Source organism: Stenella coeruleoalba, assembly GCF_951394435.1.
Source record: "Stenella coeruleoalba genome assembly, chromosome: 4".
Classification (NCBI taxonomy): domain Eukaryota; kingdom Metazoa; phylum Chordata; class Mammalia; order Artiodactyla; family Delphinidae; genus Stenella; species Stenella coeruleoalba.
This window is the reverse complement of record NC_137149.1, coordinates 21,130,569-21,141,351: the sequence shown is the minus strand read 5'-3', so window position 1 is coordinate 21,141,351 and position 10,783 is coordinate 21,130,569. Positions and strand designations below refer to the sequence as shown.

General features: G+C 39.6%; 1 pseudogene across 1 annotated transcript; it reads right to left on the bottom strand.

Annotated features, from left to right (window-relative positions):
* Positions 1-8,295: 8,295 nt before the first annotated feature.
* Positions 8,296-10,551, bottom strand: LOC307185669 (oxysterol-binding protein-related protein 9-like; annotated as a pseudogene). Its single transcript has one exon. The product of its transcript is annotated as an oxysterol-binding protein-related protein 9-like (transcript).
* Positions 10,552-10,783: the final 232 nt, after the last annotated feature.

Sequence of the window (10,783 nt, the reverse complement as noted above, 5' to 3'; positions counted from 1 at the left end):
AAATTACCACTAACTTGTAGCTTTGACACAACCCCTGTAGTTTGGAGGGTAAATATCTCCTACTCTCCTCTTCACTTCCCTGTCCCAGCTCATCGCTAAATGCATCGGGGCTGTGTTGCTGGTCAGCAGCCTTAAGCCTAAGCAGGGTGGATCCTTTGCATGATTCCTCATTTCTCACAAGTCTCCTCCCTTCCAGTATCACCAGGCTGGCTCATTTCCTCAGCCTCCCCTCACAGTTACTGCCATGTCATACAAACTGACGTCTCTGCCTCCAGGCTCTCATCCCATCATCCCATCTCTGTTACATCACGACTAACCTTCTCCAAATATTTATTTACCATGTCGCACTTCTGTTAAGGAATCCCACAAAGCCTCTATTTCTTGTTTTCTATTGTCCCAAGTTTAAATTTTTTTCATGCTCTCTAGTTTATGCTATAATTAGTTACCAAACTATTTCTCTGAGTTCATATTCTACTATTCACCACGTCTCAATTTCTAGTTAAGTAACTCTCCTCTCACTCTCCCACATGAATCAGGCACAATTCCCTATCTCAACCCTTATTTGTTTGTTCTGCTGTGTAGGAATATCTTCCTCTTTTCAATCTACTCAAATACCAATGACCCTTTGATCTGGCCCAATTCCCATTTCCTCCACGAAGCCTTATGGACAAGTCAGCCTGGCGGAGATCTCTTTCTTACTGATTCTCACTTGCTCATGTAATTATGAAGATAAAAAATTATATGCAAAGCAAGAACTGACTACAACCACTTTTCATATACTAGACAAGTGGAATTTTCATATAAGGGGAGATGATTCTTTTTTTAGGGAAAAAAAACCCAATAGACTCTTTAGGAATAGTGAAGCTTCCCTGTAAAATGGATTATTGAAGGAGTGCCAGGTTCTTCAGATTAAAGAGCAGAAATATGGATTACCTGAGATTGTGTATGAGAGAGAGGAGGAAGCTTGGAAATAACTGGAGAAGAAGAGGTGACAGGGGAGCCTGAGAAAATATAGCTAAGGTAATATCTCTAGGGAAGCATGGACAATGGACAGTTACCCACGTCTAGGACAGGCTGAAGAATATAAGCATTTCGTTTTTCAATTAATGTCTGTCCTATGCTGAAAGCTGCACCTTCCACTATGCCAAATCTTAAATAAAACTCATCCTGTGTCAATGGTATTCTGGAGGAGTGAAGGGATCAGAGCAATGGCCAGTGGGGAGCAAAGCTGTGCAGACCAAGGGCAGCAGCTACAGAGTGAGATGCCAAGTGTAAACTACTAAAGAATAGAATCAGAAAACTGAAGCAAGAGGACACTAGGGGAAATGCCTCACCGATAATTCTCAGCTATTGGAGTGGTTCCTGGGTTTTTCATAGCACATGAGAAAAAGCAAAGTTACTATACTTAAATATTAAAAGGGCACCTAGGTAGCTGTCTTTGGGGGGTGTCACTCAATTTCGAGCGAGCTATAATTCATCTCTTAAGCCTGTGATAGTTTCAGATCTGTAAACATTATTTCCTCCACAGATTATAATCTGAGGGAGAAAATAAATCTTATAATCTTTTGCATCTCCACAATTGCTACCTTGAGGCAGGTGCTTAATAAATACTTGCTGGATTGCCGTTAAACTAAGTTGAAATAAGAGACTGGTTCTTCATATTTATGAGAAAGCTCATCAAATATTATTGCCAATGTAAAAATGTGTGTCCAGTCAAGCATTTTTATAGCATGTATACTAATTTTTCTAAAGGCTTTCAGAATACTTATATTGAAATTTATGTGGAAAGATAAATGAAACTGTAGTATCAGAATTCATACAAAATAGACTGGTCAGAAAGTATTTTTTCCCTGTACTGAATAGAGAATAATCACAAGGATTTGCATTTCTCGCTGTTAGGATTATGGTTCTTAGTATTTGAATAAATCATGAACTAGGACTCTTGTAATGTTGTCTTTCTCTGTAAGTTATACAACTAGATAAGTTATATAAGGAAGGGGGAAAGGTTATTTTATTCAACTTAGAGTCTATGTTTATTTTGGCTATAATAAATTAAGTCAAGATATATGTAAGTAGTATGCAGTCATTTAAGATGTTTGAAGGCTTATGATCCCTACTGTTAAAAAGTCAGCCTGTCATTTTTAAACTGCAGTTTAGGACAGGAAGCTAATATACATAATCTTATATAAAGTATATAAATACTAGTAAAAACTACATAGTATAACTTTTATCTCACCCAAAAAGGCCGTGTCAATGAGTACACATCTGTTGGTGAAATCACTTTCAAACCTTCAGAAAGTGAAGTCAAAACTGAAAATAGGTGGGGGAAGCTTTATTCTTAGAGCCTGATGGAAGAAATGTCATGTTCTTTAAGTTTAAATTGTTCTTTTCTTAGGGACTCTAAACTTCGTTTAATTGGCAAAGTGGAGACTTTCTGTAAAAACTAATTTGATGGGTGAATCTTGAGAAGTCAGGTGTGGTAGAGATAATAGACTTTAGACAGTTGTGCTTATAGATGTTGAAGTGAGGCAGGATTATCATTCTAAGGTAATTCCCAAAGTAATGCTTCTCAGAAAATTCCACTTGAAGGTGATGTCTATGATATTTTGGACACAACCAATTTATTCCCTGGAACTTTATATAAAAACATTATACGATTTATATAAATGCTCAAAAATATTATCCACTTATTTATTTGTTATCTGAAAATAGACAATCATGTTGTGTTAAGGAGGACAAATTGTCAAAATACAAAAATATTAATTAGTAACTAAGCACCAAGAAAATTAATGCCCACTCGAATATCCCTCCTTTTGTAACAGCGGTATGGATGTCAGTCAGCATCTTGTCATATGATCAGTCAGTGCCTTGAAGATTATCACGTGCTTATGTTATCCAACAATACAATACAGTTTGATTGAAGAGTGAAAGTGCAAGAGTCAAGCTTTACAAAGTTACCTGGGAAAACTGCTTGACTCTCATACATACACGGCCAGTTAAATGTGAGTCTCAGATTAGAGAGAAGCAACGTGGTCTGTACATGATGGGCTTTCGATAGGGAATGATTTGAAAATCAAAAGATTAAGGGGCGGGCTTCCCTGTTGGCGCAGTGGTTGAGAGTCCGCCTGCCGATGCAGGGGACACGGGTTTGTGCCCTGAAGATCCCACATGCCATGGAGCGGCTGGGCCCGTGAGCCATGGCTGCTGAGCCTGCGCGTCCGGAGCCTGTGCTCCACAACGGGAGAGGCCACAACAGTGAGAGGCCTGCGTACCACAAAAAAAAAAAAAAAAAAAAAAAGATTAAGGGGTGAATGTGGAAAACAAAAATAAGCCTCTTTGCATCTGTGATATGAAATTCAAATTTGAAGGGTAGAATGTGCCATAGCACAGTTTTCTTAGAAAAAATATTTCTTACACAAACCAGTGAACACTTGATTCATTGTTGATTTCTTCTAAAAATTAGTGCAAAATTGCAATTACAACGAGAACTGTAAAGATACAAATTAAATCAACTTATTTTCATGATTCATAGTTTCAGTTTTCAAGACTAAAAGATAATTGATCTCTTTTCATAATGTAATATAAAATTATTCATTTTCATTTTAGATGGGCTCACTTAAAATGATCCTTTTTGGTAGCTCCAGTTATCCTTGAGTTCAATACTGCACTTTTCCTGTTTTAGCTTCTTTCTTAGACATTGTTAAGATAAATATTAAAGAGCATTTTTAAAGAGAAGTAAAAACAATTTCTTGTTTAAAATGATGGCATATTACATATTCTTTATAATTTCTCATTCAAAATAGAAAGCCACAATTATGTTTAATGTTTGAGCTATAAGTCAGAATACAAGAGTTTCAATCAAGTATTTTTATTTAGTTGGTTATTCTCTGGGTAAGTACTTACTGAACACCAGATACTTCTCAGTGCTGGCCTTAAACCAGTGAACCAGCACAATCCTACCTGGCTCTTCCTCTTCGTGTCCTTGGGCAAATTCCCTGGCGTCTCTAACACTATTCATCAGACAAATGAAAGGAATCTTTAGTTTCCTATTCAACTCTAACTTTCTCTTATTCTTAATTCTGAAATGGCACACATTTAACTCTGATAGGAATCCTATTCTAAAATATGAAGACTGTGAAAGTACAGTATGGCTTCCCATTCTCCCAGTGCTCTTTTCCTGGTTATTCCTAGCAGGTCATTATTAAGTATATTGCTCTTTATTTACTCCTCATCTAGTCGTAAGCAGTGTGGACCGATTACATGGGGGCATAAATATACTTGTGCCCCAACTGTCAAGTCAAGAAAGCGACTGTTTAAACAAGACAAGCAAAGCAGTTATCTGCTGTGTTTCGTAAAACCTGGTAAAGAGCCTGTCTTTTAATATCTGTAAAGATGTAATTCTTCTCTTTATATTGCAAATGATGCATGTTTATTAAGAAACAGCCTGTGACCTTTATAAATACTGTCTATGTCCCATTACATTTAGAAGGTAAAACAAACATGCTATCGGGATACGATAGGTAGGTTTTCCTTGCTCCCCAGTGAACTAGAGAAAGTCCCATCTGATGTGCCCTGTGTACCTTTAACCATATTAAAACAGCAAAAAACAAGATCAAGAACCAAAACTACAACGGTGCCTAGTTAAAATGCTTGATTTTCAAGGAAGACTTTCAAAATACATATACTTAGTCAGGCAAAAAGTCCTTTCTCTTTCCAAGGCTAGCTTTTCCTTTGATTCTCTTAATTCTATCCCCTTTTGCCTCTTTAGTGCCCATTCCATGAAATACCCTCCTGTTGTCTTTCATGTTCAGTAGCACCCACTTCATCCCATATATTTCATCTGTTAATTAATTTATTCAAAAGACTTAAAAATGACTTTATGTGTTAAGAACTGCACAGGGCATTTATCAATGAAAATAAAATAATGACATATAATCCTAGCAATCATTAACATTTCTTGGGCTTTTCACACATTACTTTGTATCATTCTCACACCAGCGACTATGGTTGGCATTGCTTGTATTCCCCTTTTACAGATAGAGACACCCAGAGAGTAACTTGATAGGAAGGTATGGAGCTAGCATTTGAACCTAGACCTTGAGACTGCAGAGCAGTATCGCCTACGATGTCGAGGAGACACAACTAAGTATAAGGAGGCAGACACAAAAACAGGCAAATATAATGCATGATCGTTTAAATAACGGAAATATAAGAAGCAGTGATAACCCAGAGGAGCTGTGGGCAAGATATTACAGAAGTGACGCTTGAATTGAGTTTTGAAGGAAGACTAGGACTTTATTAGGACAACAGTTTTATTATTCCTCCCTCAAAACTTTGAAATCATTTTGAACTCCTGTAGCAGACTGATTGCATTAATGGCCCCAATTAATCGCCTCCCTTTATCGATATCCTTTGCCCTGTAACTTTGTGGTCCCCTCCCACTCTGAACATGGGCTTCATCGTGTGATTTTCTTTGGCCAGTGAGACCAATATGATGCAAATAGAGTCTTAAAACATACTTCACATTTCTGCTCACACTCTTGCTTCTTTGCCTTCACCTTGAGGACATGCCTGCGCCAGCCTGCTAGAGGATGAGACACTGAAAGAGCAATTCAGCCCTGTTGTCCCAGCTAGGGCCCCAGATGTATGAGAGCCTGGCCAAGGTCAGCAGATGCCTGAATCAGGACTTCTTCCCCTCCACCAGCCCAACTCAGATAGTGGGCCTATCCAGCCAACCCATAAACACATGAGCAAAAATAAAGTTTGTTGTTGTATGTCAGTAAGGTTTTGTTACATAGGATTATTGTGGCAAGAGAGAACAGATATAATTCTTGCCTGTACCTCATCTCCCAAGTCCAAGTTAGTAGTCCAGTGATAGCCATTGTACCTCTGTGATTCATTCATATTTCTTTTCCTTTCAGTTATCATTACAACTATCCTATTGACAGATCAATTCCTCATTGCCTGTATCCTAGGCTACTGTAATAGCCTGGTCTTCTTGCCTCCAAATCTTTCTCCTCTTCAACCTATCCTACAAAAAGTGAGTAGTTTTTTTTGTTTTGTTTTGTTTTGTAAACAGAGTCCTAGTGTTATCACTCACCTCCTCAAAGGCCTTCAATGGTTTATTTCCTTAAGAGCAAACTCCACAGTCTGGTATTCAAACCCTTCACACCCATCTAGTCCCAAATGTCCTTCTAGCTTACCTATTCAGGTCTCCTTTTCCTTCATCATCCTGTGCTTCTCCTCTTTGCTATCCAATATCCATGCAATTGAAGGTCTCTTATCTATCCCTTTGCTATCCAATATCTATGCAATTGAAGGCTTTATCTAGAAAGCTCTGCTCCCCCTTTCCAGATGTCCTAACCTTACTATTCCTACATATCTAGATCTTGTGTTTTTGCCCCAGGAGACTTTTCTTGATTTCCAATCCTGAGTCTTCTCACATTTTTATACCACTTTTAGGATCCTGCACCCTCACTTTTTGCCATAGTCATTTGTGTATAGGACTTGTATATCCACGACATTAGTTTCCTAGGGCTGCCATAACAAAGTGCCACAAACCGGGTGCCTTAAAACTGCAGAAACTTATCCTTTCACAGATCTGGAGCCTAGAAGTCCAAAATCAAGGGCTCAGCAGGGTCATGCTCCCTGCAAAGCTTCTAGGGGAGGCTTCTTCCTTGCCTCTTCCAGCTCTTGGCAGCTCCAGGTGTGCCTTGGTTAGTGGCAGCGGAACTCCAATCTCTGCCTCTGTCTTCACATGGTGTTCTCCCTGTGTGTGTGTCTAAACTTCCCTCTTCTCATAGGGACACCAGTCATATTGAATTAGTGTTCACCCTAATGACTTCATCTTATATTGATTACATCTGCAAAACCCCTACTTACAAATAGGATCACTTTCCCAGGTACCAGGGCTTAGGATATTAACATATCTTGGGGAGGGCACAATTCAACTCATATACTCAGTGTATTCGAGGGCAAGCACTGAGTCTTTACCTTAGTACCATTCTGACTAGTAAAGCAGCCCCAGGACAGGGATGATATCTTCGTCATTTCGTGTCTGCTTAGCACATGACTTTGTTGTTCAACTTTAGACTGAAATGAATCAAATTGTTTAAACATGTTTGGAAAGATCATTAAAAAGTTCTGAGGCAGCCAAGAAAGATTTATTAAGCAACAATTGTGTGGGGCATTATAAAGCCTCAAACATGGGGGTGGTTATTAATCAACACCTTAAAAAAAATCTCAATTTGGCAGAGAGAAAAGTCCCTAACACACCACCAGAGACTGGCAAATTCAATTTGAGGCAGTATGTGTGAGGGAAGAAAATAATTATCAGTTGAATATACTCTCAGATGGGCTAATAAATTAGCTAATTTAGAAAATTAGGTTGAAACTATTATGTTATCTTCAAGTTTTAAATAATGAACTTTTGAAGACAATATTGAAGCCTATCATGCCCAGAATATACTTATTGGGGATCAAAGAGATGGGGTCATGAAAATCAAAATGTCCAGCAAAGAATAGGCAGCTTCCCTGTTAAGGTCAAGGGTGTGAGGGCTCACTAATCTTTTCAGTCAAGCTATCCTCTTGGAAAGAACAGCAGTCATGGCACCTTCCTGGTAAGCAAAGGTCAAGAAAATTGTGTCTGGATGTCACAAGACAAATCAGTAAGTGCATCTTTTTTTGTTGTTGTTGTTGGAAAAATGACTTTATGAAGCCTTAAGAAGCTCTGAGTATAATTAAACTGTAGTCCAGAGTTAGATACAATTTAATAATAGTTCAATTCCAAAATCAAAGTTATTGTAGGTGAGACCATGAAATTTCCTAACACATGATTTTAATATGTTGTGCTAAATTTTCTAACACAGCTCAGAGGAATCAATATTTACAGTAGATGGTGTATTTATGAAAAATCTGGCATCACCTATATTATATATATGTATATATAAAACCCAAGATTATGTGAACTAGGAAACAGATGTATATCTCAACAGCAATACTAGAGTGCAGAGTCTGAGACTGGGATTTACAACGTGGGATTTGGAAAAGGAGCAGTCATCTTGTTTTCAAAACCTGAAGTTTTTCTCAAGACCAAAGTCAACATTGGAACTGCAACAGAACAGGAAAAAGGGAAGCGTTTCCTGCTTCAATTGGTCATCTGCATCAGAAAGTCCAGTATTCCTGAGATAGGAACCACTGCAATAAGAAGGGAGTGAACAGGTTCTCCCAAAGGAAGACTGTTACTTCATTGTGCCTCTGCCCTGGTCACCAGGAGCAAACTTTGCATCTCCCAACCTAATGCTTGGCAGCACTGAGACATTTCAGTCATGGTTCATCATAAACCCTGCGTTCTCCATCTTCATGAAATAACCTTGTCTCCCATTGAATTTCCTTTCCCTTCCTTTCTCGGGCTTCTGCTCTTTGTCTTTCTTCAAGTCTATGCTTGGCTTCAGTTGCTGCATCAATGTCTCTGATTTTTAAGTTGAAAGTGACATCCTTCCAAAGGCAGCGGGATCCCTACTCATTCTTATCTTCCAACTTCCTCACTTTCTTCTTGATTATAGGCAACTTCTTGTTACCTATAAAAACCAGATATTTTCCCTTGTTGAGTATTTTGCATACATTACACCATTCTATTCCCCTTCAACTGAGCAGAAAGACTTCTTGTCATTTGGAGAAAAAATCTCAGCAGAAATTCCGTGCTTCTTGCCCCCTTAGAAAGGTTTAGTGTGGGAGATGATATTGGCACTGTAGCCAGTTTTGGAACAATTAATATTGCATTCTCTGCCTAGTTCCACCCAGGGCACTGTGAGGATAGACCTTCCATAACCATTGGGAAATGTGAGAATGTAATGTTCATCATGGTCTAGACACAAGACACAGCCCTGTCCTATGTTGTACACCCCAGTTGACATCCCAAGGAATTTTGATTTGGTCCAGATATGAGCACTGAATTGTATCTTTTTGTTAAAACATTCAGCATAAAAGGTTGAAATGGGTGGATGATGGGAAACCTGCTCAGCCACGAATGTTACGCTATTCTTGGAAACCCAGGGAACTGGTCCTTCTGAAACTAGTTATCTTCAGTATCATTTTGGTAATGTCCAGTGACACTGAAGGTTCTCGCCCAAAATGGGGCTGTATGGCTTTTTGGCAACTGATCCTTTCCTTCCTGCGTGAAAGGCTGAGAGGTACCATTTTACAACCTGAACCATTCGATCTCCGGCATCCTTCTGGTCACTAATGCTCAAAACAGGTCCGGATGTGCAAAAAGTCTGCACACATTTCTTAAAGAGATCTTCTTTCAAGAATAAATGTTGGAAGAACTACCTTAGTAAGATCCATTCCAAGCCTAACCTGTGACAACAGATGCACGATAACTCTCTTGTGCTCTTCCACCGACCCTGCCTCCCCTTCATCATCTATATCATCATGTGAATCGAAAGGTCAGCATCCCTTGTTCCATTGGACAAGGAAGAATTAAGTGATTCCGTGGTATCTGGGTGCTTTAGACTATTTCCTGAGCGGCTGTGTGTCAAGACTGAGGCAGATCCAGAGGAATCTATTAAGTGCTTTTGGAATGAGCCACTCTGATGGAATTCATCCACATCATAGAATTCATCTTCACTGCTAGAATAAGAGAACTCTGGGACTGTGTTTGGAGACACGTTGACATGGCTTGGAGAAGTTAGACTTCTACTAGGTAGGGAGTGCCCACTGCCTGTACTATTTGGTGTTGGAGTCTGATGATGTCCCAAGGTAGCTAATACAAGGTCCAACTGGTAGAGAAGATGGACGCTGCTCTGACTTACACAACTGAGAAGGTTCTGGAGGTAAGACAGTCTGGGAAGGCATTGTGTTGATCACAGGTTCCAAGCGACTAGGTTGATATATTTCATCTACAGGATTAATAGTACTTATAATTCCATCTGCGTGCTTCTCCGCATTACACTGGTCTTTAGCGATCTGCAGCAACAGCGTTAATTGATTCTACCATGCTATTTGTTGTCTCTTTGAGAGTTTCAGTTTTCTTTCTCCATTCATCATCTTTGCAGTTTCGAAGTTTGTCATCAAAAAGCTTTAACTGTTCTATCAAGATTTGTAGGTAAGCATCAGCATCTGTAAGTTTCTTATCAAAGTCTTGGACACTAGGAACAAATCCTGAATCCATACCTCCACAAGTAGCCGTCAAGAAAGACCTTCACCAAGACCCCCGCCCTCTGTGCCTCCAGGGGAGGGAGCCAAGGGCTGCTTCTGAGCACCCGCTCTTCTCCCGCCTCCGCTGGATCACCGGGCTGCTGTGCAGTCAGTCCGGTCAGGTTCAGCCAGTACGTGATCTCTGCTGTATTCCAAACTGCCACCGCAGGAAGTCAATGGACACCCCCAACTGCTGCTTCCCACAGGAGGCAATTAAGCGGTGCTGAAGAGGGCATGGCTGTGAATTTCCTTACCGCACAGGGTCTTGGCTCACAGAATTAAATTTGCTTCTGGTCACCAATTAGACTTCTAGCTCTCCTTAACTAGCTTGCTAATGGGAGTTTTTCTCGAAAGAAAACTAAGTAGAGGAGTGAATGATACACGAAGCTAGAAATTGTAAAGAAAAAGCCATACGGTTTAGAGGGGAGACCACAGATTTAGACTAGTACTTGGATCTGGGTCTGCCACTTATGAACCACAATGGTGAGCAAGTTCCTTCGTCTTTTTGAGCCCAAGTTTTCCATTTATAGATGGGGGATAGCACTACCTTGTAGGGATGTCATTAGAGTTAAGTGAAAATATGCAT